Below are 24,779 nucleotides of genomic sequence, written 5' to 3'. Positions count from 1 at the left end.
CCAGCTATTTTCATAAAACATATCGTGTCAGAAGTGGGATTCGAACCCACGCCCTCAAATGAGGACCAGAATACACAGATTCACAACGTGAACGAAGGAAGCTAAGCCCCTTGAGTCTAGCGCCTTAGACCGCTCGGCCATCCTGACGCGGTTTTATGCAATTTGGACGTTTTAAAACGACATCTAATCCAGTTATTTTCATAAAACATATCGTGTCAGAAGTGGGATTCGAACCCACGCCCTCAAACGAGGAGCAGAATACACAGATTCACATCGTGAACGAAGGAAGCTAAGCCCCTTGAGTCTGGCACCTTAGACCGCTCGGCCATCCTGACGTGGTGGTGTGAAATTTGGACGCTTTAAAATTACACCTCTTTCAGTTTTTTTCATAAAACATTTCGTGTCAGAAGTGATATTCGAACCCACGCCCTCAAACGAGGAACAGAATACACAGATTCACATCGTGAACGAAGGAAGCTAAGCCCCTTGAGTCTGGCACCTTAGACCGCTCGGCCATCCTGACGTGGTGGTGTGAAATTTGGACGCTTTAAAATTACACCTCTTTCAGTTTTTTTCATGAAACATTTCGTGTCAGAAGTGATATTCGAACCCACGCCCTCAAACGAGGACCAGAATATACAGATTCACATCGTGAACGAAGGAAGCTAAGCCCCTTGAGTCTGGCGCCTTAGACCGCTCGGCCATCCCGACGTGGTTTTGTGCAATTTGGACGTTTTAAAACGACATCTAATCCAGTTATTTTCATAAAACATATCGTGTCAGAAGTGGGATTCGAACCCACGCCCTCAAACAAGGAGCAGAATACACAGATTCACATCGTGAACGAAGGAAGCTCCTTCGAGTCTGGCGCCTTAGACCGCTCGGCCATCCCGACGTGGTTTTGTGCAATTTGGACGTTTTAAAACGACATCTAATCCAGTTATTTTCATAAAACATATTGTGTCAGAATTGGGATTCGAACCCACGCCCTCAAACAAGGAGCAGAATACACAGATTCACATCGTGAACGAAGGAAGCTCCTTTGAGTCTGGCGCCTTAGACCGCTCGGCCATCCCGACGTGGTTTTGTGCAATTTGGACGTTTTAAAACGACATCTAATCCAGTTATTTTCATAAAACATATCGTGTCAGAAGTGGGATTCGAACCCACGCCCTCAAACGAGGAGCAGAATACACAGATTCACATCGTGAACGAAGGAAGCTAAGCCCCTTGAGTCTAGCGCCTTAGACCGCTCGGCCATCCTGACGCGGTTTTATGGAATTTGGACGTTTTAAAATGACATCTCATCCAGTTATTTTCCTAAAACATATCGTGTCAGAAGTGGGATTCGAACCCACGACCTCAAACGAGGAGCAGAGTACACAGATTCACATCGTGAACGAAGGAAGCTAAGCCCCTTGAGTCTGGCACCTTAGACCGCTCGGCCATCCTGACGTGGTGGTGTGAAATTTGGACGCTTTTAAACGACATCTAATCCAGTTATTTTCATAAAACATATCGTGTCAGAAGTGGGATTCGAACCCACGCCCTCAAACGAGGAGCAGAATACACAGATTCACATCGTGAACGAAGGAACCTAAGCCCCTTGAGTCTGGCGCCTTAGACCGCTCGGCCATCCCGACGCGGTTTTGTGCAATTTGGACGTTTTAAAACGACATCTAATCCAGTTATTTTCATAAAACATATCGTGTCAGAAGTGAGATTCGAACCCACGCCCTCAAACGAGGAGCAGAATACACAGATTCACATCGTGAACGAAGGAAGCTAAGCCCCTTGAGTCTGGCACCTTAGACCGCTCGGCCATCCTGACGTGGTGGTGTGAAATTTGGACGCTTTAAAATTACACCTCTTTCAGTTTTTTTCATGAAACATTTCGTGTCAGAAGTGGGATTCGAACCCACGCCCTCAAACGAGGAGCAGAATACACAGATTCACATCGTGAACGAAGGAAGATAAGCCCCTTGAGTCTGGCACCTTAGACCGCTAGGCCATCCTGACGTGGTGGTGTGAAATTTGGACGCTTTAAAATTACACCTCTTTCAGTTTTTTTCATGAAACATTTCGTGTCAGAAGTGATATTCGAACCCACGCCCTCAAACGAGGACCAGAATACACAGATTCACATCGTGAACGAAGGAAGCTAAGCCCCTTGAGTCTGGCACCTTAGACCGCTCGGCCATCCTGACGTGTTGGTGTGAAATTTGGACGCTTTAAAATTACACCTCGTTCAGTTATTTTCATAAAACATTTCGTGTCAGAAGTGATATACGAACCCACGCCCTCAAACGAGGACCAGAATATACAGCTGCACATCGTGAACGAAGGAAGCTAAGCCCCTTGAGTCTGGCGCCTTAGACCGCTCGGCCATCCTGACGTGGTGGTGTGATATTTGGACGCTTTAAAATTACACCTCTTTCAGTTTTTTCATGAAACATTTCGTGTCAGAAGTGATATTCGCACCCATGCCCTCAAACGAGGACCAGAATATACAGATTCACATCGTGAACGAAGGAAGCTAAGCCACTCGAGTCTGGCGCCTTAGACCGCTCGGCCATCCTGACGCGGTTTTATGGAATTTGGACGTTTTAAAATGACATCTCATCCAGTTATTTTCATAAAACATATCGTGTCAGAAGTGGGATTCGAACCCACGCCCTCAAACGAGGAGCAGAATACACAGATTCACATCGTGAACGAAGGAAGCTAAGCCCCTTGAGTCTGGCACCCTAGACCGCTCGGCCATCCTGACGTGGTGGTGTGAAATTTGGACGCTTTAAAATTACACCTCTTTCAGTTTTTTTCATTAAACATTTCGTGTCAGAAGTGATATTCGAACCCACAACCTCAAACGAGGACCAGAATATACAGATTCACAACGTGAACGAAGGAAGCTAAGCCCCTTGAGTCTGGCGCCTTAGACCGCTCGGCCATCCTGACGCGGTTTTGTGGAATTTGGACGTTTTAAAATGACATCTCATCCTGTTATTTTCCTAAAACATATCGTGTCAGAAGTGGGATTCGAACTCACGCCCTCAAACCAGGACCAGAATACACAGATTCATATCGTGAACGAAGGAAGCTAAGCCCCTTGAGTCTGGCGCCTTAGACCGCTCGGCCATCCCGACGTGGTGGTGTGAAATTTGGACGCTTTAAAATTACACCTCTTTCAGTTTTTTTCATGAGACATTTCGTGTCAGAAGTGATATTCGAACCCACAACCTCAAACGAGGACCAGAATATACAGATTCACAACGTGAACGAAGGAAGCTAAGCCCCTTGAGTCTGGCGCCTTAGACCGCTCGGCCATCCCGACGTGGTTTTGTGCAATTTGGACGTTTTAAAACGACATCTAATCAAGTTATTTTCATAAAACATAACGTGTCAGAAGTGGGATTCGAACCCACGCCCTCAAACGAGGAGCAGAATACACAGATTCACATCGTGAACGAAGGAAGCTAAGCCCCTTGAGTCTGGCGCCTTAGACCGCTCGGCCATCCCGACGTGGTTTTGTGCAATTTGGACGTTTTAAAACGACATCTAATCCAGTTATTTTCATAAAACATATCGTGTCAGAAGTGGGATTCGAACCCACGCCCTCAAACGAGGAGCAGAATACACAGATTCACATCGTGAACGAAGCAAGCTAAGCCCCTTGAGTCTAGCGCCTTAGACCGCTCGGCCATCCTGACGCGGTTTTATGGAATTTGGACGTTTTAAAACGACATCTCATCCAGTTATTTTCCTAAAACATATCGTGTCAGAAGTGGGATTCGAACCCACGCCCTCAAACGAGGAGCAGAATACACAGATTCACATCGTGAACGAAGGAAGCTAAGCCCCTTGAGTCTGGCGCCTTAGACCGCTCGGCCATCCCGACGTGGTTTTGTGCAATTTGGACGTTTTAAAACGACATCTAATCCAGTTATTTTCATAAAAAATATCGTGTCAGAAGTGGGATTCGAACCCACGCCCTCAAACGAGGAGCAGAATACACAGATTCACATCGTGAACGAAGCAAGCTAAGCCCCTTGAGTCTAGCGCCTTAGACCGCTCGGCCATCCTGACGCGGTTTTATGGAATTTGGACGTTTTAAAATGACATCTCATCCAGTTATTTTCCTAAAACATATCGTGTCAGAAGTGGGATTCGAACCCACGCCCTCAAACGAGGAGCAGAATACACAGATTCACATCGTGAACGAAGGAAGCTAAGCCCCTTGAGTCTGGCGCCTTAGACCGCTCGGCCATCCCGACGTGGTTTTGTGCAATTTGGACGTTTTAAAACGACATCTAATCCAGTTATTTTCATAAAACATATCGTGTCAGAAGTGGGATTCGAACCCACGCCCTCAAACAAGGAGCAGAATACACAGATTCACATCGTGAACGAAGGAAGCTCCTTCGAGTCTGGCGCCTTAGACCGCTCGGCCATCCCGACGTGGTTTTGTGCAATTTGGACGTTTTAAAACGACATCTAATCCAGTTATTTTCATAAAACATATCGTGTCAGAAGTGGAATTCGAACCCACGCCCTCAAACGAGGAGCAGAATACACAGATTCACATCGTGAACGAAGGAAGCTAAGCCCCTTGAGTCTAGCGCCTTAGACCGCTCGGCCATCCTGACGCGGTTTTATGGAATTTGGACGTTTTAAAATGACATCTCATCCAGTTATTTTCCTAAAACATATCGTGTCAGAAGTGGGATTCGAACCCACGACCTCAAACGAGGACCAGAATACACAGATTCACATCGTGAACGAAGGAAGCTAAGCCCCTTGAGTCTGGCGCCTTAGACCGCTCGGCCATCCTGACGTGGTGGTGTGATATTTGGACGCTTTAAAATTACACCTCTTTCAGTTTTTTTCATGAAACATTTCGTGTCAGAAGTGATATTCGCACCCATGCCCTCAAACGAGGACCAGAATATACAGATTCACATCGTGAACGAAGGAAGCTAAGCCACTCGAGTCTGGCGCCTTAGACCGCTCGGCCATCCCGACGTGGTTTTGTGCAATTTGGACGTTTTAAAACGACATCTAATCCAGTTATTTTCATAAAACATATCGTGTCAGAAGTGGGATTCGAACCCACGCCCTCAAACAAGGAGCAGAATACACAGATTCACATCGTGAACGAAGGAAGCTCCTTCGAGTCTGGCGCCTTAGACCGCTCGGCCATCCCGACGTGGTTTTGTGCAATTTGGACGTTTTAAAATGACATCTCATCCAGTTATTTTCATAAAACATATCGTGTCAGAAGTGGGATTCGAACCCACGCCCGCAAACGAGGAGCAGAATACACAGATTCACATCGTGAACGAAGGAAGCTAAGCCTCTTGAGTCTGGCGCCTTAGACCGCTCGGCCATCCCGACGTGGTTTTGTGCAATTTGGACGTTTTAAAACGACATCTAATCCAGTTATTTTCATAAAACATATCGTGTCAGAAGTGGGATTCGAACCCACGCCCTCAAACGAGGAGCAGAATACACAGATTCACATCGTGAACGAAGGAAGCTAAGCCCCTTAAGTCTGGCACCTTAGACCGCTCGGCCATCCTGACGTGGTGGTGTGAAATTTGGACGCTTTAAAGTTACACCTCTTTCAGTTTTTTTCATGAAACATTTCGTGTCAGAAGTGATATTCGAACCCACGCCCTCAAACGAGGACCAGAATATACAGATTCACATCGTGAACGAAGGAAGCTAAGCCCCTTGAGTCGGCGCTCTTAGACCGCTCGGCCATCCCGACGTGGTTTTGTGCAATTTGGACGTTTTAAAACGACATCTAATCCAGTTATTTTCATAAAACATACCGTGTCAGAAGTGGGGTTCGAACCCACGCCCTCAAACGAGGAGCAGAATACACAGATTCACATCGTGAACGAAGGAAGCTCCTTTGAGTCTGGCGCCTTAGACCGCTCGGCCATCCCGACGTGGTTTTGTGCAATTTGGACGTTTTGAAACGACATCTAATCCAGTTATTTTCATAAAACATATTGTGTCAGAAGTGGGATGCGAACCCACGCCCTCAAACGAGGAGCAGAATACAGAGATTCACATCGTGAACGAAGGAAGCTAAGCCCCTTGAGTCTGGCACCTTAGACCGCTCGGCCATCCTGACGTGGTGGTGTGAAATTTGGACGCTTTAAAATTACACCTCTTTCAGTTTTTTTCATGAAACATTTCGTGTCAGAAGTGGGATTCGAACCCACGCCCTCAAACGAGGAGCAGAATACACAGATTCACATCATGAACGAAGGAAGCTAAGCCCCTTGAGTCTGGCACCTTAGACCGCTCGGCCATCCTGACGTGGTGGTGTGAAATTTGGACGCTTCAAAATTACACCTCTTTCAGTTTTTTTCATGAAACATTTCGTGTCAGAAGTGATATTCGAACCCACGCCCTCAAACGAGGACCAGAATACACAGATTCACATCGTGAACGAAGGAAGCTAAGCCCCTTGAGTCTGGCACCTTAGACCGCTCGGCCATCCTGACGTGTTGGTGTGAAATTTGGACGCTTTAAAATTACACCTCGTTCAGTTATTTTCATAAAACATTTCGTGTCAGAAGTGATATTCGAACCCACGCCCTCAAACGAGGACCAGAATATACAGCTTCACATCGTGAACGAAGGAAGCTAAGCCCCTTGAGTCTGGCGCCTTAGCCCGCTCGGCCATCCCGACGTGGTTTTGTGCAATTTGGACGTTTTAAAACGACATCTAATCCAGTTATTTTCATAAAACATATCGTGTCAGAAGTGGGATTCGAACCCACGCCCTCAAACGAGGAGCAGAATACACAGATTCACATCGTGAACGAAGGAAGCTCCTTCGAGTCTGGCGCCTTAGACCGCTCGGCCATCCCGACGTGGTTTTGTGCAATTTGGACGTTTTAAAACGACATCTAATCCAGTTATTTTCATAAAACATATTGTGTCAGAAGTGGGATGCGAACCCACGCCCTCAAACGAGGAGCAGAATACAGAGATTCACATCGTGAACGAAGGAAGCTAAGCCCCTTGAGTCTGGCACCTTAGACCGCTCGGCCATCCTGACGTGGTGGTGTGAAATTTGGACGCTTTAAAATTACACCTCTTTCAGTTTTTTTCATGAAACATTTCGTGTCAGAAGTGGGATTCGAACCCACGCCCTCAAACGAGGAGCAGAATACACAGATTCACATCATGAACGAAGGAAGCTAAGCTCCTTGAGTCTGGCACCTTAGACCGCTCGGCCATCCTGACGTGGTGGTGTGAAATTTGGACGCTTCAAAATTACACCTCTTTCAGTTTTTTTCATGAAACATTTCGTGTCAGAAGTGATATTCGAACCCACGCCCTCAAACGAGGACCAGAATACACAGATTCACATCATGAACGAAGGAAGCTAAGCCCCTTGAGTCTGGCACCTTAGACCGCTCGGCCATCCTGACGTGTTGGTGTGAAATTTGGACGCTTTAAAATTACACCTCGTTCAGTTATTTTCATAAAACATTTCGTGTCAGAAGTGATATTCGAACCCACGCCCTCAAACGAGGACCAGAATATACAGCTTCACATCGTGAACGAAGGAAGCTAAGCCCCTTGAGTCTGGCGCCTTAGACCGCTCGGCCATCCCGACGTGGTTTTGTGCAATTTGGACGTTTTAAAACGACATCTAATCCAGTTATTTTCATAAAACATATCGTGTCAGAAGTGGGATTCGAACCCACGCCCTCAAACGAGGAGCAGAATACACAGATTCACATCGTGAACGAAGGAAGCTAAGCCCCTTAAGTCTGGCACCTTAGACCGCTCGGCCATCCTGACGTGGTGGTGTGAAATTTGGACGCTTTAAAGTTACACCTCTTTCAGTTTTTTTCATGAAACATTTCGTGTCAGAAGTGATATTCGAACCCACGCCCTCAAACGAGGACCAGAATATACAGATTCACATCGTGAACGAAGGAAGCTAAGCCCCTTGAGTCTGGCGCCTTAGACCGCTCGGCCATCCCGACGTGGTTTTGCGCAATTTGGACGTTTTAAAACGACATCTAATCCAGTTATTTTCATAAAACATACCGTGTCAGAAGTGGGATTCGAACCCACGCCCTCAAACGAGGAGCAGAATACACAGATTCACATCGTGAACGAAGGAAGCTCCTTCGAGTCTGGCGCCTTAGACCGCTCGGCCATCCCGACGTGGTTTTGTGCAATTTGGACGTTTTAAAACGACATCTAATCCAGTTATTTTCATAAAACATATTGTGTCAGAAGTGGGATGCGAACCCACGCCCTCAAACGAGGAGCAGAATACAGAGATTCACATCGTGAACGAAGGAAGCTAAGCCCCTTGAGTCTGGCACCTTAGACCGCTCGGCCATCCTGACGTGGTGGTGTGAAATTTGGACGCTTTAAAATTACACCTCTTTCAGTTTTTTTCATGAAACATTTCGTGTCAGAAGTGGGATTCGAACCCACGCCCTCAAACGAGGAGCAGAATACACAGATTCACATCATGAACGAAGGAAGCTAAGCCCCTTGAGTCTGGCACCTTAGACCGCTCGGCCATCCTGACGTGGTGGTGTGAAATTTGGACGCTTCAAAATTACACCTCTTTCAGTTTTTTTCATGAAACATTTCGTGTCAGAAGTGATATTCGAACCCACGCCCTCAAACGAGGACCAGAATACACAGATTCACATCGTGAACGAAGGAAGCTAAGCCCCTTGAGTCTGGCACCTTAGACCGCTCGGCCATCCTGACGTGTTGGTGTGAAATTTGGACGCTTTAAAATTACACCTCGTTCAGTTATTTTCATAAAACATTTCGTGTCAGAAGTGATATTCGAACCCACGCCCTCAAACGAGGACCAGAATATACAGCTTCACATCGTGAACGAAGGAAGCTAAGCCCCTTGAGTCTGGCGCCTTAGACCGCTCGGCCATCCCGACGTGGTTTTGTGCAATTTGGACGTTTTAAAACGACATCTAATCCAGTTATTTTCATAAAACATATCGTGTCAGAAGTGGGATTCGAACCCACGCCCTCAAACAAGGAGCAGAATACACAGATTCACATCGTGAACGAAGGAAGCTCCTTCGAGTCTGGCGCCTTAGACCGCTCGGCCATCCCGACGTGGTTTTGTGCAATTTGGACGTTTTAAAACGACATCTAATCCAGTTATTTTCATAAAACATACCGTGTCAGAAGTGGGATTCGAACTTACGCCCTCAAACGAGGAGCAGAATACACAAATTCACATCGTGAACGAAGGAAGCTAAGTCCCTTGAGTCTGGCGCCTTAGACTGCTCGGCCATCCCGACGTGCTTTTGTGCAATTTGGACGTTTTAAAACGACATCTAATCCAGTTATTTTCATAAAACATATCGTGTCAGAAGTGGGATTCGAACCCACGCCCTCAAACAAGGAGCAGAATACACAGATTCACATCGTGAACGAAGGAAGCTCCTTCGAGTCTGGCGCCTTATACCGCTCGGCCATCCCGACGTGGTTTTGTGCAATTTGGACGTTTTAAAACGACATCTAATCCAGTTATTTTCATAAAACATATCGTGTCAGAAGTGGAATTCGAACCCACGCCCTCAAACGAGGAGCAGAATACACAGATTCACATCGTGAACGAAGGAAGCTAAGCCCCTTGAGTCTGGCGCCTTAGACCGCTCGGCCATCCCGACGTGGTTTTGTGCAATTTGGACGTTTTAAAACGACATCTAATCCAGTTATTTTCATAAAACATATCGTGTCAGAAGTGGGATTCGAACCCACGCCCTCAAACAAGGAGCAGAATACACAGATTCACATCGTGAACGAAGGAAGCTCCTTCGAGTCTGGCGTTTTAGACCGCTCGGCCATCCCGACGTGGTTTTGTGCAATTTGGACGTTTTAAAACGACATCTAATCCAGTTATTTTCATAAAACATATCGTGTCAGAAGTGGGATTCGAACCCACGCCCTCAAACAAGGAGCAGAATACACAGATTCATATCGTGAACGAAGGAAGCTCCTTCGAGTCTGGCGTTTTAGACCGCTCGGCCATCCCGACGTGGTTTTGTGCAATTTGGACGTTTTAAAACGACATCTAATCCAGTTATTTTCATAAAACATATCGTGTCAGAAGTGGAATTCGAACCCACGCCCTCAAACGAGGAGCAGAATACACAGATTCACATCGTGAACGAAGGAAGCTAAGCCCCTTGAGTCTAGCGCCTTAGACCGCTCGGCCATCCTGACGCAGTTTTATGGAATTTGGACGTTTTAAAATGACATCTCATCCAGTTATTTTCCTAAAACATATCGTGTCAGAAGTGGGATTCGAACCCACGACCTCAAACGAGGACCAGAATACACAGATTCACATCGTGAACGAAGGAAGCTAAGCCCCTTGAGTCTGGCGCCTTAGACCGCTCGGCCATCCTGACGTGGTGGTGTGATATTTGGACGCTTTAAAATTACACCTCTTTCAGTTTTTTTCATGAAACATTTCGTGTCAGAAGTGATATTCGCACCCATGCCCTCAAACGAGGACCAGAATATACAGATTCACATCGTGAACGAAGGAAGCTAAGCCACTCGAGTCTGGCGCCTTAGACCGCTCGGCCATCCTGACGCGGTTTTATGGAATTTGGACGTTTTAAAATGACATCTCATCCAGTTATTTTCATAAAACATATCGTGTCAGAAGTGGGATTCGAACCCACGCCCTCAAACGAGGAGCAGAATACACAGATTCACATCGTGAACGAAGGAAGCTCCTTCGAGTCTGGCGCCTTAGACCGCTCGGCCATCCTGACGTGGTTTTGTGCAATTTGGACGTTTTAAAACGACATCTAATCCAGTTATTTTCATAAAACATATCGTGTCAGAAGTGATATTCGAACCCACAACCTCAAACGAGGACCAGAATATACAGATTCACAACGTGAACGAAGGAAGCTAAGCCCCTTGAGTCTGGCGCCTTAGACCGCTCGGCCATCCCGACGTGGTTTTGTGCAATTTGGACGTTTTAAAACGACATCTAATCAAGTTATTTTCATAAAACATATCGTGTCAGAAGTGGGATTCGAACCCACGCCCTCAAACGAGGAGCAGAATACACAGATTCACATCGTGAACGAAGGAAGCTAAGCCCCTTGAGTCTGGCGCCTTAGACCGCTCGGCCATCCCGACGTGGTTTTGTGCAATTTGGACGTTTTAAAACGACATCTAATCCAGTTATTTTCATAAAACATATCGTGTCAGAAGTGGGATTCGAACCCACGCCCTCAAACGAGGACCAGAATATACAGCTTCACATCGTGAACGAAGCAAGCTAAGCCCCTTGAGTCTAGCGCCTTAGACCGCTCGGCCATCCTGACGCGGTTTTATGGAATTTGGACGTTTTAAAATTACATCTCATCCAGTTATTTTCCTAAAACATATCGTGTCAGAAGTGGGATTCGAACCCACGCCCTCAAACGAGGAGCAGAATACACAGATTCACATCGTGAACGAAGGAAGCTAAGCCCCTTGAGTCTGGCGCCTTAGACCGCTCGGCCATCCCGACGTGGTTTTGTGCAATTTGGACGTTTTAAAACGACATCTAATCCAGTTATTTTCATAAAACATATCGTGTCAGAAGTGGGATTCGAACCCACGCCCTCAAACAAGGAGCAGAATACACAGATTCACATCGTGAACGAAGGAAGCTCCTTCGAGTCTGGCGCCTTAGACCGCTCGGCCATCCCGACGTGGTTTTGTGCAATTTGGACGTTTTAAAACGACATCTAATCCAGTTATTTTCATAAAACATATCGTGTCAGAAGTGGAATTCGAACCCACGCCCTCAAACGAGGAGCAGAATACACAGACTCACATCGTGAACGAAGGAAGCTAAGCCCCTTGAGTCTAGCGCCTTAGACCGCTCGGCCATCCTGACGCGGTTTTATGGAATTTGGACGTTTTAAAATGACATCTCATCCAGTTATTTTCCTAAAACATATCGTGTCAGAAGTGGAATTCGAACCCACGCCCTCAAACGAGGAGCAGAATACACAGATTCACATCGTGAACGAAGGAAGCTAAGCCCCTTGAGTCTGGCGCCTTAGACCGCTCGGCCATCCCGACGTGGTTTTGTGCAATTTGGACGTTTTAAATCGACATCTAATCCAGTTATTTTCATAAAACATATCGTGTCAGAAGTGGGATTCGAACCCACGCCCTCAAACGAGGAACAGAATACACAGATTCACATCGTGAACGAAGGAAGCTAAGCCTTTTGAGTCTGGCGCCTTAGACCGCTTGGCCATCCTGACGTGGCGGTGTGAAATTTGGACGCTATAAAATTACACTTCGTTCAGTTATTTTCATAAAACATTTCGTGTCAGAAGTGATATTCGAACCCACGCCCTCAAACGAGGACCAGAATATACAGATTCACATCGTGAACGAAGGAAGCTAAGCCCCTTGAGTCTGGCGCCTTAGATCGCTCGGCCATCCCGACGTGGTTTTGTGCAATTTGGACGTTTTAAAACGACATCTAATCCCGTTATTTTCATAAAACATATCGTGTCAGAAGTGGGATTCGAACCCACGCCCTCAAAAGAGGAGCAGAATACACAGATTCACATCGTGAACGAAGGAAGCTAAGCCCCTTGAGTCTGGCACCTTAGACCGCTCGGCCATCCTGACGTGGTGGTGTGAAATTTGGACGCTTTAAAATTACACCTCTTTCAGTTTTTTCCATGAAACATTTCGTGTCAGAAGTGATATTCGAACCCACGCCCTCAAACGAGGACCAGAATATACACATTCACACCGTGAACGAAGGAACCTAAGCCCCTTGAGTCTGGCGCCTTAGACCGCTCGGCCATCCCGACGTGGTTTTGTGCAATTTGGACGTTTTGAAACTACATCTCATCCAGTTATTTTCCTAAAACATATCGTGTCAGAAGTGGGATTCGAACCCACGCCCTCAAACGAGGACCAGAATACACAGATTCACATCGTGAACGAAGGAAGCTAAGCCCCTTGAGTCTGGCGCCTTAGACCGCTCGGCCATCCTGACGCGGTTTTATGGAATTTGGACGTTTTAAAATGACATCTCATCCAGTTATTTTCCTAAAACATATCGTGTCAGAAGTGGGATTCGAACCCACGCCCTCAAACGAGGACCAGAATACACAGATTCACATCGTGAACGAAGGAAGCTAAGCCCCTTGAGTCTGGCACCTTAGACCGCTCGGCCATCCTGACGTGGTGGTGTGAAATTTGGACGCTTTAAAATTACACCTCTTTCAGTTTTTTCCATAATTCATTTCGTGTCAGAAGTGATATTCGAACCCACGCCCTCAAACGAGGAACAGAATACACAGATTCACATCGTGAACGAAGAAAGCTCCTTCGAGTCTGGCGCCTTAGACCGCTTGGCCATCCTGACGTGTTGGTGTGTAATTTGGACGTTTTAAAACGACATCTAATCCAGTTATTTTCATAAAACATATCGTGTCAGAAGTGGGATTCGAACCCACGCCCTCAAACGAGGACCAGAATACAAAGATTCACAACGTGAACGAAGGAAGCTAAGCCCCTTGAGTCTGGCGCCTTAGACCGCTCGGCCATCCTGACGCGGTTTCATGGAATTTGGACGTTTTAAAATGACATCTCATCCAGTTATTTTCCTAAAACATATCGTGTCAGAAGTGGGATTCGAACCCACGACCTCAAACAAGGAGCAGAATACACAGATTCACATCGTGATCGAAGGAAGCTCCTTCGAGTCTGGCGCCTTAGACCGCTCGGCCATCCCGACGTGGTTTTGTGCAATTTGGACGTTTTGAAACGACATTTAATCCAGCTATTTTCACAAAACATATCGTGTCAGAAGTGGGATTCGAACCCACGCCCTCAAACGAGGACCAGAATACACAGATTCACATCGTGAACGAAGGAAGCTAAGCCCCTTGAGTCTGGCGCCTTAGACCGCTCGGCAATCCTGACGTGGTGGTGTGAAATTTGGACGCTTTAAAATTACACCTCTTTCAGTTTTTTCCATGAAACATTTCGTGTCAGAAGTGATATTCGAACCCACGCCCTCAAACGAGGACCAGAATATACAGATTCACACCGTGAACGAAGGAACCTAAGCCCCTTGAGTCTGGCGCCTTAGACCGCTCGGCCATCCCGACGTGGTTTTGTGCAATTTGGACGTTTTAAATCGACATCTAATCCAGCTATTTTCATAAAACATATCGTGTCAGAAGTGGTATTCGAACCCACACCCTAAAACGAGGACCAGAATACGCAGATTCACAACGTGAACGAAGGAAGCTAAGCCCCTTGAGTCTGGCGCCTTAGACCGCTCGGCCATCCTGACGCAGTTTTATGGAATTTGGACGTTTTAAAATGACATCTCATCCAGTTATTTTCCTAAAACATATCGTGTCAGAAGTGGGATTCGAACCCACGCCCTCAAACGAGGACCAGAATACACAGATTCACATCGTGAACGAAGGAAGCTAAGCCCCTTGAGTCTGGCGCCTTAGACCGCTCGGCCATCCTGACGTGGTGGTGTGAAATTTGGACGCTTTAAAATTACACCTCTTTCAGTTTTTTTCATGAAACATTTCTTGTCAGAAGTGATATTCGAACCCACGCCCACAAACGAGGACCAGATTATACAGATTCACATCGTGAACGAAGGAAGCTAAGCCTTTTGAGTCTGGCGCCTTAGACCGCTTGGCCATCCTGACGTGGCGGTGTGAAATTTGGACGCTTTAAAATTACACTTCGTTCAGTTATTTTCATAAAACATTTCGTGTCAGAAGTGATATTCGAACCCACGCCCTCAAACGAGGACCAGAATATACAGATTCACATCGTGAAAGAAGGAAGCTAAGCCCCTTGAGTCTGGCGCCTTAGACCGCTCGGCCATCCCGACGTGGTTTTGTGCAATTTGGACGTTTTAAAACGACATCTAATCCAGTTATTTTCATAAAACATATCGTGACAGAAGTGGGATTCGAACCCACGCCCTCAAACGAGGAGCAGAATACACAGATTCACATCGTGAACGAAGGAAGCTAAGCCCCTTGAGTCTGGCACCTTAGACCGCCCGGCCATCCTGACGTGGTGGTGTGAAATTTGGACGCTTTAAAATTACACCTCTTTCAGTTTTTTCATGAAACATTTCGTGTCAGAAGGGATATTCGAACCCACGCCCTCAAACGAGGACCAGAATATACAGATTCACATCGTGAACGAAGGAAGCTAAGCCCCTTGAGTCTGGCGCCTTAGATCGCACGGCCATCCCGACGTGGTTTTGTGCAATTTGGACGTTTTAAAACGACATCTAATCCAGTTATTTTCATAAAACATATCGTGTCAGAAGTGGGATTCAAACCCACGCCCTCAAACGAGGAGCAGAATACACAGATTCACATCGTGAACGAAGGAAGCTAAGCCCCTTGAGTCTGGCACCTTAGACCGCTCGGCCATCCTGACGTGGTGGTGTGAAATTTGGACGCTTTAAAATTACACCTCTTTCAGTTTTTTTCATGAAACATTTCGTGTCAGAAGTGATATTCGAACCCACACCCTCAAACGAGGACCAGAATATACACATTCACATCGTGAACGAAGGAAGCTAAGCCCCTTGAGTCTGGCGCCTTAGACCGCTCGGCCATCCCGACGTGGTTTTGTGCAATTTGGACGTTTTAAAGCGACATCTAATCCAGCTATTTTCATAAAACATATCGTGTCAGAAGCGGGATTCGAACCCACGCCCTCAAACGAGGACCAGAATACAAAGATTCACAACGTGAACGAAGGAAGCTAAGCCCCTTGAGTCTGGCGCCTTAGACCGCTCGGCCATCCTGACGCGCTTTTATGGAATTTGGACGTTTTAAAATGACATCTCATCCAGTTATTTTCCTAAAACATATCGTGTCAGAAGTGGGATTCGAACCCACGACCTCAAACAAGGAGCAGAATACACAGATTCACATCGTGATCGAAGGAAGCTCCTTCGAGTCTGGCGCCTTAGACCGCTCGGCCATCCCGACGTGGTTTTGTGCAATTTGGACGTTTTGAAACGACATCTAATCCAGCTATTTTCACAAAACATATCGTGTCAGAAGTGGGATTCGAACCCACGCCCTCAAACGAGGACCAGAATACACAGATTCACATCGTGAACGAAGGAAGCTAAGCCCCTTGAGTCTGGCGCCTTAGACCGCTCGGCCATCCTGACGCGGTTTTATGGAATTTGGACGTTTTAAAATGACATCTCATCCAGTTATTTTCCTAAAACATATCGTGTCAGAAGTGGGATTCGAACCCACGCCCTCAAACGAGGACCAGAATACACAGATTCACATCGTGAACGAAGGAAGCTAAGCCCCTTGAGTCTGGCGCCTTAGACCGCTCGGCAATCCTGACGTGGTGGTGTGAAATTTGGACGCTTTAAAATTACACCTCTTTCAGTTTTTTCCATGAAACATTTCGTGTCAGAAGTGATATTCGAACCCACGCCCTCAAACGAGGACCAGAATATACAGATTCACACCGTGAACGAAGGAACCTAAGCCCCTTGAGTCTGGCGCCTTAGACCGCTCGGCCATCCCGACGTGGTTTTGTGCAATTTGGACGTTTTAAATCGACATCTAATCCAGCTATTTTCATAAAACATATCGTGTCAGAAGTGGTATTCGAACCCACACCCTAAAACGAGGACCAGAATACGCAGATTCACAACGTGAACGAAGGAAGCTAAGCCCCTTGAGTCTGGCGCCTTAGACCGCTCGGCCATCCTGACGCAGTTTTATGGAATTTGGAGGTTTTAAAATGACATCTCATCCAGTTATTTTCCTAAAACATATCGTGTCAGAAGTGGGATTCGAACCCACGCCCTCAAACGAGGACCAGAATACACAGATTCACATCGTGAACGAAGGAAGCTAAGCCCCTTGAGTCTGGCGCCTTAGACCGCTCGGCCATCCTGACGTGGTGGTGTGAAATTTGGACGCTTTAAAATTACACCTCTTTCAGTTTTTTTCATGAAACATTTCTTGTCAGAAGTGATATTCGAACCCACGCCCACAAACGAGGACCAGATTATACAGATTCACATCGTGAACGAAGGAAGCTAAGCCTTTTGAGTCTGGCGCCTTAGACCGCTTGGCCATCCTGACGTGGCGGTGTGAAATTTGGACGCTTTAAAATTACACTTCGTTCAGTTATTTTCATAAAACATTTCGTGTCAGAAGTGATATTCGAACCCACGCCCTCAAACGAGGACCAGAATATACAGATTCACATCGTGAAAGAAGGAAGCTACGCCCCTTGAGTCTGGCGCCTTAGACCGCTCGGCCATCCCGACGTGGTTTTGTGCAATTTGGACGTTTTAAAACGACATCTAATCCAGTTATTTTCATAAAACATATCGTGACAGAAGTGGGATTCGAACCCACGCCCTCAAACGAGGAGCAGAATACACAGATTCACATCGTGAACGAAGGAAGCTAAGCCCCTTGAGTCTGGCACCTTAGACCGCTCGGCCATCCTGACGTGGTGGTGTGAAATTTGGACGCTTTAAAATTACACCTCTTTCAGTTTTTTCATGAAACATTTCGTGTCAGAAGGGATATTCGAACCCACGCCCTCAAACGAGGACCAGAATATACAGATTCACATCGTGAACGAAGGAAGCTAAGCCCCTTGAGTCTGGCGCCTTAGATCGCTCGGCCATCCCGACGTGGTTTTGTGCAATTTGGACGTTTTAAAACGACATCTAATCCAGTTATTTTCATAAAACATATCGTGTCAGAAGTGGGATTCAAACCCACGCCCTCAAACGAGGAGCAGAATACACAGATTCACATCGTGAACGAAGGAAGCTAAGCCCCTTGAGTCTGGCGCCTTAGACCGCTCGGCCATCCTGACGCAGTTTTATGGAATTTGGAGGTTTTAAAATGACATCTCATCCAGTTATTTTCCTAAAACATATCGTGTCAGAAGTGGGATTCGAACCCACGCCCTCAAACGAGGACCAGAATACACAGATTCACATCGTGAACGAAGGAAGCTAAGCCCCTTGAGTCTGGCGCCTTAGACCGCTCGGCCATCCTGACGTGGTGGTGTGAAATTTGGACGCTTTAAAATTACACCTCTTTCAGTTTTTTTCATGAAACATTTCTTGTCAGAAGTGATATTCGAACCCACGCCCACAAACGAGGACCAGATTATACAGATTCACATCGTGAACGAAGGAAGCTAAGCCTTTTGAGTCTGGCGCCTTAGACCGCTTGGCCATCCTGACGTGGCGGTGTGAAATTTGGACGCTTTAAAATTACACTTCGTTCAGTTATTTTCATAAAACATTTCGTGTCAGAAGTGATATTCGAACCCACGCCCTCAAACGAGGACCAGAATATACAGATTCACATCGTGAAAGAAGGAAGCTACGCCCCTTGAGTCTGGCGCCTTAGACCGCTCGGCCATCCCGACGTGGTTTTGTGCAATTTGGACGTTTTAAAACGACATCTAATCCAGTTATTTTCATAAAACATATCGTGACAGAAGTGGGATTCGAACCCACGCCCTCAAACGAGGAGCAGAATACACAGATTCACATCGTGAACGAAGGAAGCTAAGCCCCTTGAGTCTGGCACCTTAGACCGCTCGGCCATCCTGACGTGGTGGTGTGAAATTTGGACGCTTTAAAATTACACCTCTTTCAGTTTTTTCATGAAACATTTCGTGTCAGAAGGGATATTCGAACCCACGCCCTCAAACGAGGACCAGAATATACAGATTCACATCGTGAACGAAGGAAGCTAAGCCCCTTGAGTCTGGCGCCTTAGATCGCTCGGCCATCCCGACGTGGTTTTGTGCAATTTGGACGTTTTAAAACGACATCTAATCCAGTTATTTTCATAAAACATATCGTGTCAGAAGTGGGATTCAAACCCACGCCCTCAAACGAGGAGCAGAATACACAGATTCACATCGTGAACGAAGGAAGCTAAGCCCCTTGAGTCTGGCACCTTAGACCGCTCGGCCATCCTGACGTGGTGGTGTGAAATTTGGACGCTTTAAAATTACACCTCTTTCAGTTTTTTTCATGAAACATTTCGTGTCAGAAGTGATATTCGAACCCACGCCCTCAAACGAGGACCAGAATATACACATTCACATCGTGAACGAAGGAAGCTAAGCCCCTTGAGTCTGGCGCCTTAGACCGCTCGGCCATCCCGACGTGGTTTTGTGCAATTTGGACGTTTTAAAGCGACATCTAATCCAGCTATTTTCATAAAACATATCGTGTCAGAAGCGGGATTCGAACCCACGCCCTCAAACGAGGACCAGAATACAAAGATTCACAACGTGAACGAAGGAAGCTAAGCCCCTTGAGTCTGGCGCCTTAGACCGCTCGGCCATCCTGACGCGCTTTTATGGAATTTGGACGTTTTAAAATGACATCTCATCCAGTTATTTTCCTAAAACATATCGTGTCAGAAGTGGGATTCGAACCCACGACCTCAAACAAGGAGCAGAATACACAGATTCACATCGTGATCGAAGGAAGCTCCTTCGAGTCTGGCGCCTTAGACCGCTCGGCCATCCCGACGTGGTTTTGTGCAATTTGGACGTTTTGAAACGACATCTAATCCAGCTATTTTCACAAAACATATCGTGTCAGAAGTGGGATTCGAACCCACGCCCTCAAACGAGGACCAGAATACACAGATTCACATCGTGAACGAAGGAAGCTAAGCCCCTTGAGTCTGGCGCCTTAGACCGCTCGGCCATCCTGACGCGGTTTTATGGAATTTGGACGTTTTAAAATGACATCTCATCCAGTTATTTTCCTAAAACATATCGTGTCAGAAGTGGGATTCGAACCCACGCCCTCAAACGAGGACCAGAATACACAGATTCACATCGTGAACGAAGGAAGCTAAGCCCCTTGAGTCTGGCGCCTTAGACCGCTCGGCCATCCTGACGTGGTGGTGTGAAATTTGGACGCTTTAAAATTACACCTCTTTCAGTTTTTTTCATGAAACATTTCGTGTCAGAAGTGATATTCGAACCCACGCCCTCAAACGAGGACCAGAATATACACATTCACATCGTGAACGAAGGAAGCTAAGCCCCTTGACTCTGGCACCTTAGACCGCTCGGCCATCCTGACGTTTTGGTGTGAAATTTGGACGCTTTAAAATTACACCTCTTTCAGTTTTTTTCATAAAACATTTCGTGTCAGAAGTGATATTCGAACCCACGCCCTCAAACGAGGAACAGAATACACAGATTCACATCGTGAACGAAGGAAGCTAAGCCCCTTGAGTCTGGCGCCTTAGACCGCTCGGCCATCCTGACGCGGTTTTATGGAATTTGGACGTTTTAAAATGACATCTAATCCGGTTATTTTCATAAAACATATCGTGTCAGAAGTGGGATTCGAACCCACGCCCTCAAACGAGGAGCAGAATACACAGATTCACATCGTGAACGAAGGAAGCTAAGCCCCTTGAGTCTGGCACCTTAGACCGCTCGGCCATCCTGACGTGGTGGTGTGAAATTTGGACGCTTTAAAATTACACCTCTTTCAGTTTTTTCCATGAAACATTTCGTGTCAGAAGTGATATTCGAACCCACGCCCTCAAACGAGGACCAGAATATACACATTCACACCGTGAACGAAGGAACCTAAGCCCCTTGAGTCTGGCGCCTTAGACCGCTCAACCATCCCGGCGTGGTTTTGTGCAATTTGGACGTTTTGAAACTACATCTCATCCAGTTATTTTCCTAAAACATATCGTGTCAGAAGTGGGATTCGAACCCACGCCCTCAAACGAGGAGCAGAATACACAGATTCACATCGTGAACGAAGGAAGCTAAGCCCCTTGAGTCTGGCACCTTAGACCGCTCGGCCATCCTGACGTGTTGGTGTGAAATTTGGACGCTTTAAAATTACACCTCTTTCAGTTTTTTTCATAAAACATTTCGTGTCAGAAGTGATATTCGAACACACGCCCTCAAACGAGGAAAAGAATACACAGATTCACATCGGGAACGAAGGAAGCTAAGCCTTTTGAGTCTGGCGCCTTAGACCGTTCGGCCATCCTGACGTGGTGGTGTGAAATTTGGACGCTTTAAAATTACACTTCGTTCAGTTATTTTCATAGAACATTTCGTGTCAGAAGTGATAATCGAACCCACGCCCTCAAACGAGGACCAGAATATACAGATTCACATCGCGAACGAAGGAAGCTAAGCCCCTTGAGTCTGGCGCCTTAGACCGCTCGGCCATCCTGACGTGGTGGTGTGAAATTTGGACGCTTTAAAATTACACCTCTTTCAGTTTTTTTCATGAAACATTTCGTGTCAGAAGTGATATTCGAACCCACGCCCTCAAACGAGGACCAGAATATACACATTCACATCGTGAACGAAGGAAGCTAAGCCCCTTGACTCTGGCACCTTAGACCGCTCGGCCATCCTGACGTTTTGGTGTGAAATTTGGACGCTTTAAAATTACACCTCTTTCAGTTTTTTTCATAAAACATTTCGTGTCAGAAGTGATATTCGAACCCACGCCCTCAAACGAGGAACAGAATACACAGATTCACATCGTGAACGAAGGAAGCTAAGCCCCTTGAGTCTGGCGCCTTAGACCGCTCGGCCATCCTGACGCGGTTTTATGGAATTTGGACGTTTTAAAATGACATCTAATCCGGTTATTTTCATAAAACATATCGTGTCAGAAGTGGGATTCGAACCCACGCCCTCAAACGAGGAGCAGAATACACAGATTCACATCGTGAACGAAGGAAGCTAAGCCCCTTCAGTCTGGCACCTTAGACCGCTCGGCCATCCTGACGTGGTGGTGTGAAATTTGGACGCTTTAAAATTACACCTCTTTCAGTTTTTTCCATGAAACATTTCGTGTCAGAAGTGATATTCGAACCCACGCCCTCAAACGAGGACCAGAATATACACATTCACACCGTGAACGAAGGAACCTAAGCCCCTTGAGTCTGGCGCCTTAGACCGCTCAACCATCCCGGCGTGGTTTTGTGCAATTTGGACGTTTTGAAACTACATCTCATCCAGTTATTTTCCTAAAACATATCGTGTCAGAAGTGGGATTCGAACCCACGCCCTCAAACGAGGAGCAGAATACACAGATTCACATCGTGAACGAAGGAAGCTAAGCCCCTTGAGTCTGGCACCTTAGACCGCTCGGCCATCCTGACGTGTTGGTGTGAAATTTGGACGCTTTAAAATTACACCTCTTTCAGTTTTTTTCATAAAACATTTCGTGTCAGAAGTGATATTCGAACACACGCCCTCAAACGAGGAAAAGAATACACAGATTCACATCGGGAACGAAGGAAGCTAAGCCTTTTGAGTCTGGCGCCTTAGACCGTTCGGCCATCCTGACGTGGTGGTGTGAAATTTGGACGCTTTAAAATTACACTTCGTTCAGTTATTTTCATAGAACATTTCGTGTCAGAAGTGATATTCGAACCCACGCCCTCAAACGAGGACCAGAATATACAGATTCACATCGTGAACGAAGGAAGCTAAGCCCCTTGAGTCTGGCGCCTTAGACCGCTCGGCCATCCTGACGTGGTGGTGTGAAATTTGGACGCTTTAAAATTACACCTCTTTCAGTTTTTTCCATGAAACATTTCGTGTCAGAAGTGATATTCGAACCCACGCCCTCAAACGAGGACCAGAATATACACATTCACACCGTGAACGAAGGAACCTAAGCCCCTTGAGTCTGGCGCCTTAGACCGCTCGGCCATCCCGACGTGGTTTTGTGCAATTTGGACGTTTTGAAACTACATCTCATCCAGTTATTTTCCTAAAACATATCGTGTCAGAAGTGGGATTCGAACCCACGCCCTCAAACGAGGACCAGAATACACAGATTCACATCGTGAACGAAGGAAGCTAAGCCCCTTGAGTCTGGCGCCTTAGACCGCTCGGCCATCCTGACGCGGTTTTATGGAATTTGGACGTTTTAAAATGACATCTCATCCAGTTATTTTCCTAAAACATATCGTGTCAGAAGTGGGATTCGAACCCACGCCCTCAAACGAGGACCAGAATACACAGATTCACATCGTGAACGAAGTAAGCTAAGCCCCTTGAGTCTGGCGCCTTAGACCGCTCGGCCATCCTGACGCGGTTTTATGGAATTTGGACGTTTTAAAATGACATCTAATCCAGTTATTTTCATAAAACATATCGTGTCAGAAGTGGGATTCGAACCCACGCCCTCAAACGAGGAGCAGAATACACAGATTCACATCGTGAACGAAGGAAGCTAAGCCCCTTGAGTCTGGCACCTTAGACCGCTCGGCCATCCTGACGTGTTGGTGTGAAATTTGGACGCTTTAAAATTACACCTCTTTCAGTTTTTTTCATAAAACATTTCGTGTCAGAAGTGATATTCGAACACACGCCCTCAAACGAGGAAAAGAATACACAGATTCACATCGGGAACGAAGGAAGCTAAGCCTTTTGAGTCTGGCGCCTTAGACCGTTCGGCCATCCTGACGTGGTGGTGTGAAATTTGGACGCTTTAAAATTACACTTCGTTCAGTTATTTTCATAGAACATTTCGTGTCAGAAGTGATATTCGAACCCACGCCCTCAAACGAGGACCAGAATATACAGATTCACATCGTGAACGAAGGAAGCTAAGCCCCTTGAGTCTGGCGCCTTAGACCGCTCGGCCATCCCGACGTGGTTTTGTGCAATTTGGACGTTTTGAAACGACATCTAATCCAGCTATTTTCATAAAACATATCGTGTCAGAAGTGGGATTCGAACCCACGCCCTCAAACGAGGACCAGAATACACAGATTCACATCGTGAACGAAGGAAGCTAAGCCCCTTGAGTCTGGCACCTTAGACCGCTCGGCCATCCTGACGCGGTTTTATGGAATTTGGACGTTTTAAAATGACATCTCATCCAGTTATTTTCCTAAAACATATCGTGTCAGAAGTGGGATTCGAACCCACGACCTCAAACAAGGAGCAGAATACACAGATTCACATCGTGATCGAAGGAAGCTCCTTCGAGTCTGGCGCCTTAGACCGCTCGGCCATCCCGACGTGGTTTTGTGCAATTTGGACGTTTTGAAACGACATCTAATCCAGCTATTTTCATAAAACATATCGTGTCAGAAGTGGGATTCGAACCCACACCCTAAAACGATGACCAGAATACGCAGATTCACAACGTGAACGAATGAAGCTAAGCCCCTTGAGTCTGGCGCCTTAGACCGCTCGGCCATCCTGACGCAGTTTTATGGAATTTGGACGTTTTAAAATGACATCTCATCCAGTTATTTTCCTAAAACATATCGTGTCAGAAGTGGGATTCGAACCCACGCCCTCAAACGAGGTCCAGAATACACAGATTCACGTCGTGAACGAAGGAAGCTAAGCCCCTTGAGTCTGGCGCCTTAGACCGCTCGGCCATCCTGACGCGGTTTTATGGAATTTGGACGTTTTAAAATGACATCTAATCCAGTTATTTTCATAAAACATATCGTGTCAGAAGTGGGATTCGAACCCACGCCCTCAAACGAGGAGCAGAATACACAGATTCACATCGTGAACGAAGGAAGCTAAGCCCCTTGAGTCTGGCACCTTAGACCGCTCGGCCATCCTGACGTGGTGGTGTGAAATTTGGACGCTTTAAAAAACACCTCTTTCAGTTTTTTCCATGAAACATTTCGTGTCAGAAGTGATAT

At 46.5% G+C, this 24,779-nt stretch overlaps 32 non-coding genes across 32 annotated transcripts; all 32 read right to left on the bottom strand.

Moving 5' to 3' along the window:
- Window positions 1-25: 25 nt before the first annotated feature.
- Window positions 26-147, bottom strand: TRNAL-CAA (transfer RNA leucine (anticodon CAA)). The gene is made up of 2 exons: window positions 110-147; window positions 26-71 (listed from the first exon to the last, which is right to left on the bottom strand). It is a non-coding gene; the product is annotated as a tRNA-Leu (tRNA).
- Window positions 148-777: 630 nt separating this feature from the next.
- TRNAS-CGA (transfer RNA serine (anticodon CGA)) lies at window positions 778-895 on the bottom strand. The gene is made up of 2 exons: window positions 858-895; window positions 778-823 (listed from the first exon to the last, which is right to left on the bottom strand). It is a non-coding gene; the product is annotated as a tRNA-Ser (tRNA).
- Window positions 896-4,340: 3,445 nt separating this feature from the next.
- On the bottom strand, window positions 4,341-4,458 carry TRNAS-CGA (transfer RNA serine (anticodon CGA)). Its single transcript has 2 exons — window positions 4,421-4,458; window positions 4,341-4,386 (listed from the first exon to the last, which is right to left on the bottom strand). It is a non-coding gene; the product is annotated as a tRNA-Ser (tRNA).
- A 254-nt stretch (window positions 4,459-4,712) lies between these two features.
- TRNAL-CAA (transfer RNA leucine (anticodon CAA)) lies at window positions 4,713-4,834 on the bottom strand. The gene is made up of 2 exons: window positions 4,797-4,834; window positions 4,713-4,758 (listed from the first exon to the last, which is right to left on the bottom strand). It is a non-coding gene; the product is annotated as a tRNA-Leu (tRNA).
- A 254-nt stretch (window positions 4,835-5,088) lies between these two features.
- On the bottom strand, window positions 5,089-5,206 carry TRNAS-CGA (transfer RNA serine (anticodon CGA)). The gene is made up of 2 exons: window positions 5,169-5,206; window positions 5,089-5,134 (listed from the first exon to the last, which is right to left on the bottom strand). It is a non-coding gene; the product is annotated as a tRNA-Ser (tRNA).
- A 1,566-nt stretch (window positions 5,207-6,772) lies between these two features.
- On the bottom strand, window positions 6,773-6,890 carry TRNAS-CGA (transfer RNA serine (anticodon CGA)). Its single transcript has 2 exons — window positions 6,853-6,890; window positions 6,773-6,818 (listed from the first exon to the last, which is right to left on the bottom strand). It is a non-coding gene; the product is annotated as a tRNA-Ser (tRNA).
- A 1,194-nt stretch (window positions 6,891-8,084) lies between these two features.
- TRNAS-CGA (transfer RNA serine (anticodon CGA)) lies at window positions 8,085-8,202 on the bottom strand. The gene is made up of 2 exons: window positions 8,165-8,202; window positions 8,085-8,130 (listed from the first exon to the last, which is right to left on the bottom strand). It is a non-coding gene; the product is annotated as a tRNA-Ser (tRNA).
- An 818-nt stretch (window positions 8,203-9,020) lies between these two features.
- TRNAS-CGA (transfer RNA serine (anticodon CGA)) lies at window positions 9,021-9,138 on the bottom strand. Its single transcript has 2 exons — window positions 9,101-9,138; window positions 9,021-9,066 (listed from the first exon to the last, which is right to left on the bottom strand). It is a non-coding gene; the product is annotated as a tRNA-Ser (tRNA).
- A 254-nt stretch (window positions 9,139-9,392) lies between these two features.
- TRNAS-CGA (transfer RNA serine (anticodon CGA)) lies at window positions 9,393-9,510 on the bottom strand. The gene is made up of 2 exons: window positions 9,473-9,510; window positions 9,393-9,438 (listed from the first exon to the last, which is right to left on the bottom strand). It is a non-coding gene; the product is annotated as a tRNA-Ser (tRNA).
- Window positions 9,511-10,320: 810 nt separating this feature from the next.
- On the bottom strand, window positions 10,321-10,442 carry TRNAL-CAA (transfer RNA leucine (anticodon CAA)). The gene is made up of 2 exons: window positions 10,405-10,442; window positions 10,321-10,366 (listed from the first exon to the last, which is right to left on the bottom strand). It is a non-coding gene; the product is annotated as a tRNA-Leu (tRNA).
- A 254-nt stretch (window positions 10,443-10,696) lies between these two features.
- TRNAS-CGA (transfer RNA serine (anticodon CGA)) lies at window positions 10,697-10,814 on the bottom strand. Its single transcript has 2 exons — window positions 10,777-10,814; window positions 10,697-10,742 (listed from the first exon to the last, which is right to left on the bottom strand). It is a non-coding gene; the product is annotated as a tRNA-Ser (tRNA).
- Window positions 10,815-11,256: 442 nt separating this feature from the next.
- TRNAL-CAA (transfer RNA leucine (anticodon CAA)) lies at window positions 11,257-11,378 on the bottom strand. Its single transcript has 2 exons — window positions 11,341-11,378; window positions 11,257-11,302 (listed from the first exon to the last, which is right to left on the bottom strand). It is a non-coding gene; the product is annotated as a tRNA-Leu (tRNA).
- Window positions 11,379-11,632: 254 nt separating this feature from the next.
- TRNAS-CGA (transfer RNA serine (anticodon CGA)) lies at window positions 11,633-11,750 on the bottom strand. Its single transcript has 2 exons — window positions 11,713-11,750; window positions 11,633-11,678 (listed from the first exon to the last, which is right to left on the bottom strand). It is a non-coding gene; the product is annotated as a tRNA-Ser (tRNA).
- A 1,194-nt stretch (window positions 11,751-12,944) lies between these two features.
- TRNAL-CAA (transfer RNA leucine (anticodon CAA)) lies at window positions 12,945-13,066 on the bottom strand. Its single transcript has 2 exons — window positions 13,029-13,066; window positions 12,945-12,990 (listed from the first exon to the last, which is right to left on the bottom strand). It is a non-coding gene; the product is annotated as a tRNA-Leu (tRNA).
- Window positions 13,067-13,132: 66 nt separating this feature from the next.
- TRNAL-CAA (transfer RNA leucine (anticodon CAA)) lies at window positions 13,133-13,254 on the bottom strand. The gene is made up of 2 exons: window positions 13,217-13,254; window positions 13,133-13,178 (listed from the first exon to the last, which is right to left on the bottom strand). It is a non-coding gene; the product is annotated as a tRNA-Leu (tRNA).
- Window positions 13,255-13,504: 250 nt separating this feature from the next.
- Window positions 13,505-13,626, bottom strand: TRNAL-CAA (transfer RNA leucine (anticodon CAA)). The gene is made up of 2 exons: window positions 13,589-13,626; window positions 13,505-13,550 (listed from the first exon to the last, which is right to left on the bottom strand). It is a non-coding gene; the product is annotated as a tRNA-Leu (tRNA).
- A 66-nt stretch (window positions 13,627-13,692) lies between these two features.
- TRNAS-CGA (transfer RNA serine (anticodon CGA)) lies at window positions 13,693-13,810 on the bottom strand. Its single transcript has 2 exons — window positions 13,773-13,810; window positions 13,693-13,738 (listed from the first exon to the last, which is right to left on the bottom strand). It is a non-coding gene; the product is annotated as a tRNA-Ser (tRNA).
- A 630-nt stretch (window positions 13,811-14,440) lies between these two features.
- Window positions 14,441-14,562, bottom strand: TRNAL-CAA (transfer RNA leucine (anticodon CAA)). The gene is made up of 2 exons: window positions 14,525-14,562; window positions 14,441-14,486 (listed from the first exon to the last, which is right to left on the bottom strand). It is a non-coding gene; the product is annotated as a tRNA-Leu (tRNA).
- A 1,193-nt stretch (window positions 14,563-15,755) lies between these two features.
- On the bottom strand, window positions 15,756-15,877 carry TRNAL-CAA (transfer RNA leucine (anticodon CAA)). The gene is made up of 2 exons: window positions 15,840-15,877; window positions 15,756-15,801 (listed from the first exon to the last, which is right to left on the bottom strand). It is a non-coding gene; the product is annotated as a tRNA-Leu (tRNA).
- Window positions 15,878-15,943: 66 nt separating this feature from the next.
- Window positions 15,944-16,061, bottom strand: TRNAS-CGA (transfer RNA serine (anticodon CGA)). The gene is made up of 2 exons: window positions 16,024-16,061; window positions 15,944-15,989 (listed from the first exon to the last, which is right to left on the bottom strand). It is a non-coding gene; the product is annotated as a tRNA-Ser (tRNA).
- A 66-nt stretch (window positions 16,062-16,127) lies between these two features.
- TRNAL-CAA (transfer RNA leucine (anticodon CAA)) lies at window positions 16,128-16,249 on the bottom strand. Its single transcript has 2 exons — window positions 16,212-16,249; window positions 16,128-16,173 (listed from the first exon to the last, which is right to left on the bottom strand). It is a non-coding gene; the product is annotated as a tRNA-Leu (tRNA).
- A 630-nt stretch (window positions 16,250-16,879) lies between these two features.
- On the bottom strand, window positions 16,880-17,001 carry TRNAL-CAA (transfer RNA leucine (anticodon CAA)). Its single transcript has 2 exons — window positions 16,964-17,001; window positions 16,880-16,925 (listed from the first exon to the last, which is right to left on the bottom strand). It is a non-coding gene; the product is annotated as a tRNA-Leu (tRNA).
- A 1,005-nt stretch (window positions 17,002-18,006) lies between these two features.
- On the bottom strand, window positions 18,007-18,128 carry TRNAL-CAA (transfer RNA leucine (anticodon CAA)). The gene is made up of 2 exons: window positions 18,091-18,128; window positions 18,007-18,052 (listed from the first exon to the last, which is right to left on the bottom strand). It is a non-coding gene; the product is annotated as a tRNA-Leu (tRNA).
- Window positions 18,129-19,321: 1,193 nt separating this feature from the next.
- TRNAL-CAA (transfer RNA leucine (anticodon CAA)) lies at window positions 19,322-19,443 on the bottom strand. Its single transcript has 2 exons — window positions 19,406-19,443; window positions 19,322-19,367 (listed from the first exon to the last, which is right to left on the bottom strand). It is a non-coding gene; the product is annotated as a tRNA-Leu (tRNA).
- Window positions 19,444-19,509: 66 nt separating this feature from the next.
- Window positions 19,510-19,627, bottom strand: TRNAS-CGA (transfer RNA serine (anticodon CGA)). The gene is made up of 2 exons: window positions 19,590-19,627; window positions 19,510-19,555 (listed from the first exon to the last, which is right to left on the bottom strand). It is a non-coding gene; the product is annotated as a tRNA-Ser (tRNA).
- A 66-nt stretch (window positions 19,628-19,693) lies between these two features.
- TRNAL-CAA (transfer RNA leucine (anticodon CAA)) lies at window positions 19,694-19,815 on the bottom strand. Its single transcript has 2 exons — window positions 19,778-19,815; window positions 19,694-19,739 (listed from the first exon to the last, which is right to left on the bottom strand). It is a non-coding gene; the product is annotated as a tRNA-Leu (tRNA).
- Window positions 19,816-19,881: 66 nt separating this feature from the next.
- On the bottom strand, window positions 19,882-20,003 carry TRNAL-CAA (transfer RNA leucine (anticodon CAA)). Its single transcript has 2 exons — window positions 19,966-20,003; window positions 19,882-19,927 (listed from the first exon to the last, which is right to left on the bottom strand). It is a non-coding gene; the product is annotated as a tRNA-Leu (tRNA).
- Window positions 20,004-22,889: 2,886 nt separating this feature from the next.
- On the bottom strand, window positions 22,890-23,011 carry TRNAL-CAA (transfer RNA leucine (anticodon CAA)). The gene is made up of 2 exons: window positions 22,974-23,011; window positions 22,890-22,935 (listed from the first exon to the last, which is right to left on the bottom strand). It is a non-coding gene; the product is annotated as a tRNA-Leu (tRNA).
- A 66-nt stretch (window positions 23,012-23,077) lies between these two features.
- TRNAL-CAA (transfer RNA leucine (anticodon CAA)) lies at window positions 23,078-23,199 on the bottom strand. The gene is made up of 2 exons: window positions 23,162-23,199; window positions 23,078-23,123 (listed from the first exon to the last, which is right to left on the bottom strand). It is a non-coding gene; the product is annotated as a tRNA-Leu (tRNA).
- A 630-nt stretch (window positions 23,200-23,829) lies between these two features.
- TRNAL-CAA (transfer RNA leucine (anticodon CAA)) lies at window positions 23,830-23,951 on the bottom strand. Its single transcript has 2 exons — window positions 23,914-23,951; window positions 23,830-23,875 (listed from the first exon to the last, which is right to left on the bottom strand). It is a non-coding gene; the product is annotated as a tRNA-Leu (tRNA).
- Window positions 23,952-24,017: 66 nt separating this feature from the next.
- TRNAS-CGA (transfer RNA serine (anticodon CGA)) lies at window positions 24,018-24,135 on the bottom strand. The gene is made up of 2 exons: window positions 24,098-24,135; window positions 24,018-24,063 (listed from the first exon to the last, which is right to left on the bottom strand). It is a non-coding gene; the product is annotated as a tRNA-Ser (tRNA).
- A 254-nt stretch (window positions 24,136-24,389) lies between these two features.
- On the bottom strand, window positions 24,390-24,511 carry TRNAL-CAA (transfer RNA leucine (anticodon CAA)). Its single transcript has 2 exons — window positions 24,474-24,511; window positions 24,390-24,435 (listed from the first exon to the last, which is right to left on the bottom strand). It is a non-coding gene; the product is annotated as a tRNA-Leu (tRNA).
- Between the last annotated feature and the right edge of the window lie 268 nt (window positions 24,512-24,779).

This window comes from Phalangium opilio, unplaced genomic scaffold, assembly GCF_054372755.1.
Source record: "Phalangium opilio isolate 3A_F unplaced genomic scaffold, DU_Popi_V2 ptg000810l_1, whole genome shotgun sequence".
Classification (NCBI taxonomy): domain Eukaryota; kingdom Metazoa; phylum Arthropoda; class Arachnida; order Opiliones; family Phalangiidae; genus Phalangium; species Phalangium opilio.
This window is presented reverse-complemented; position numbering and strand designations above follow the sequence as displayed.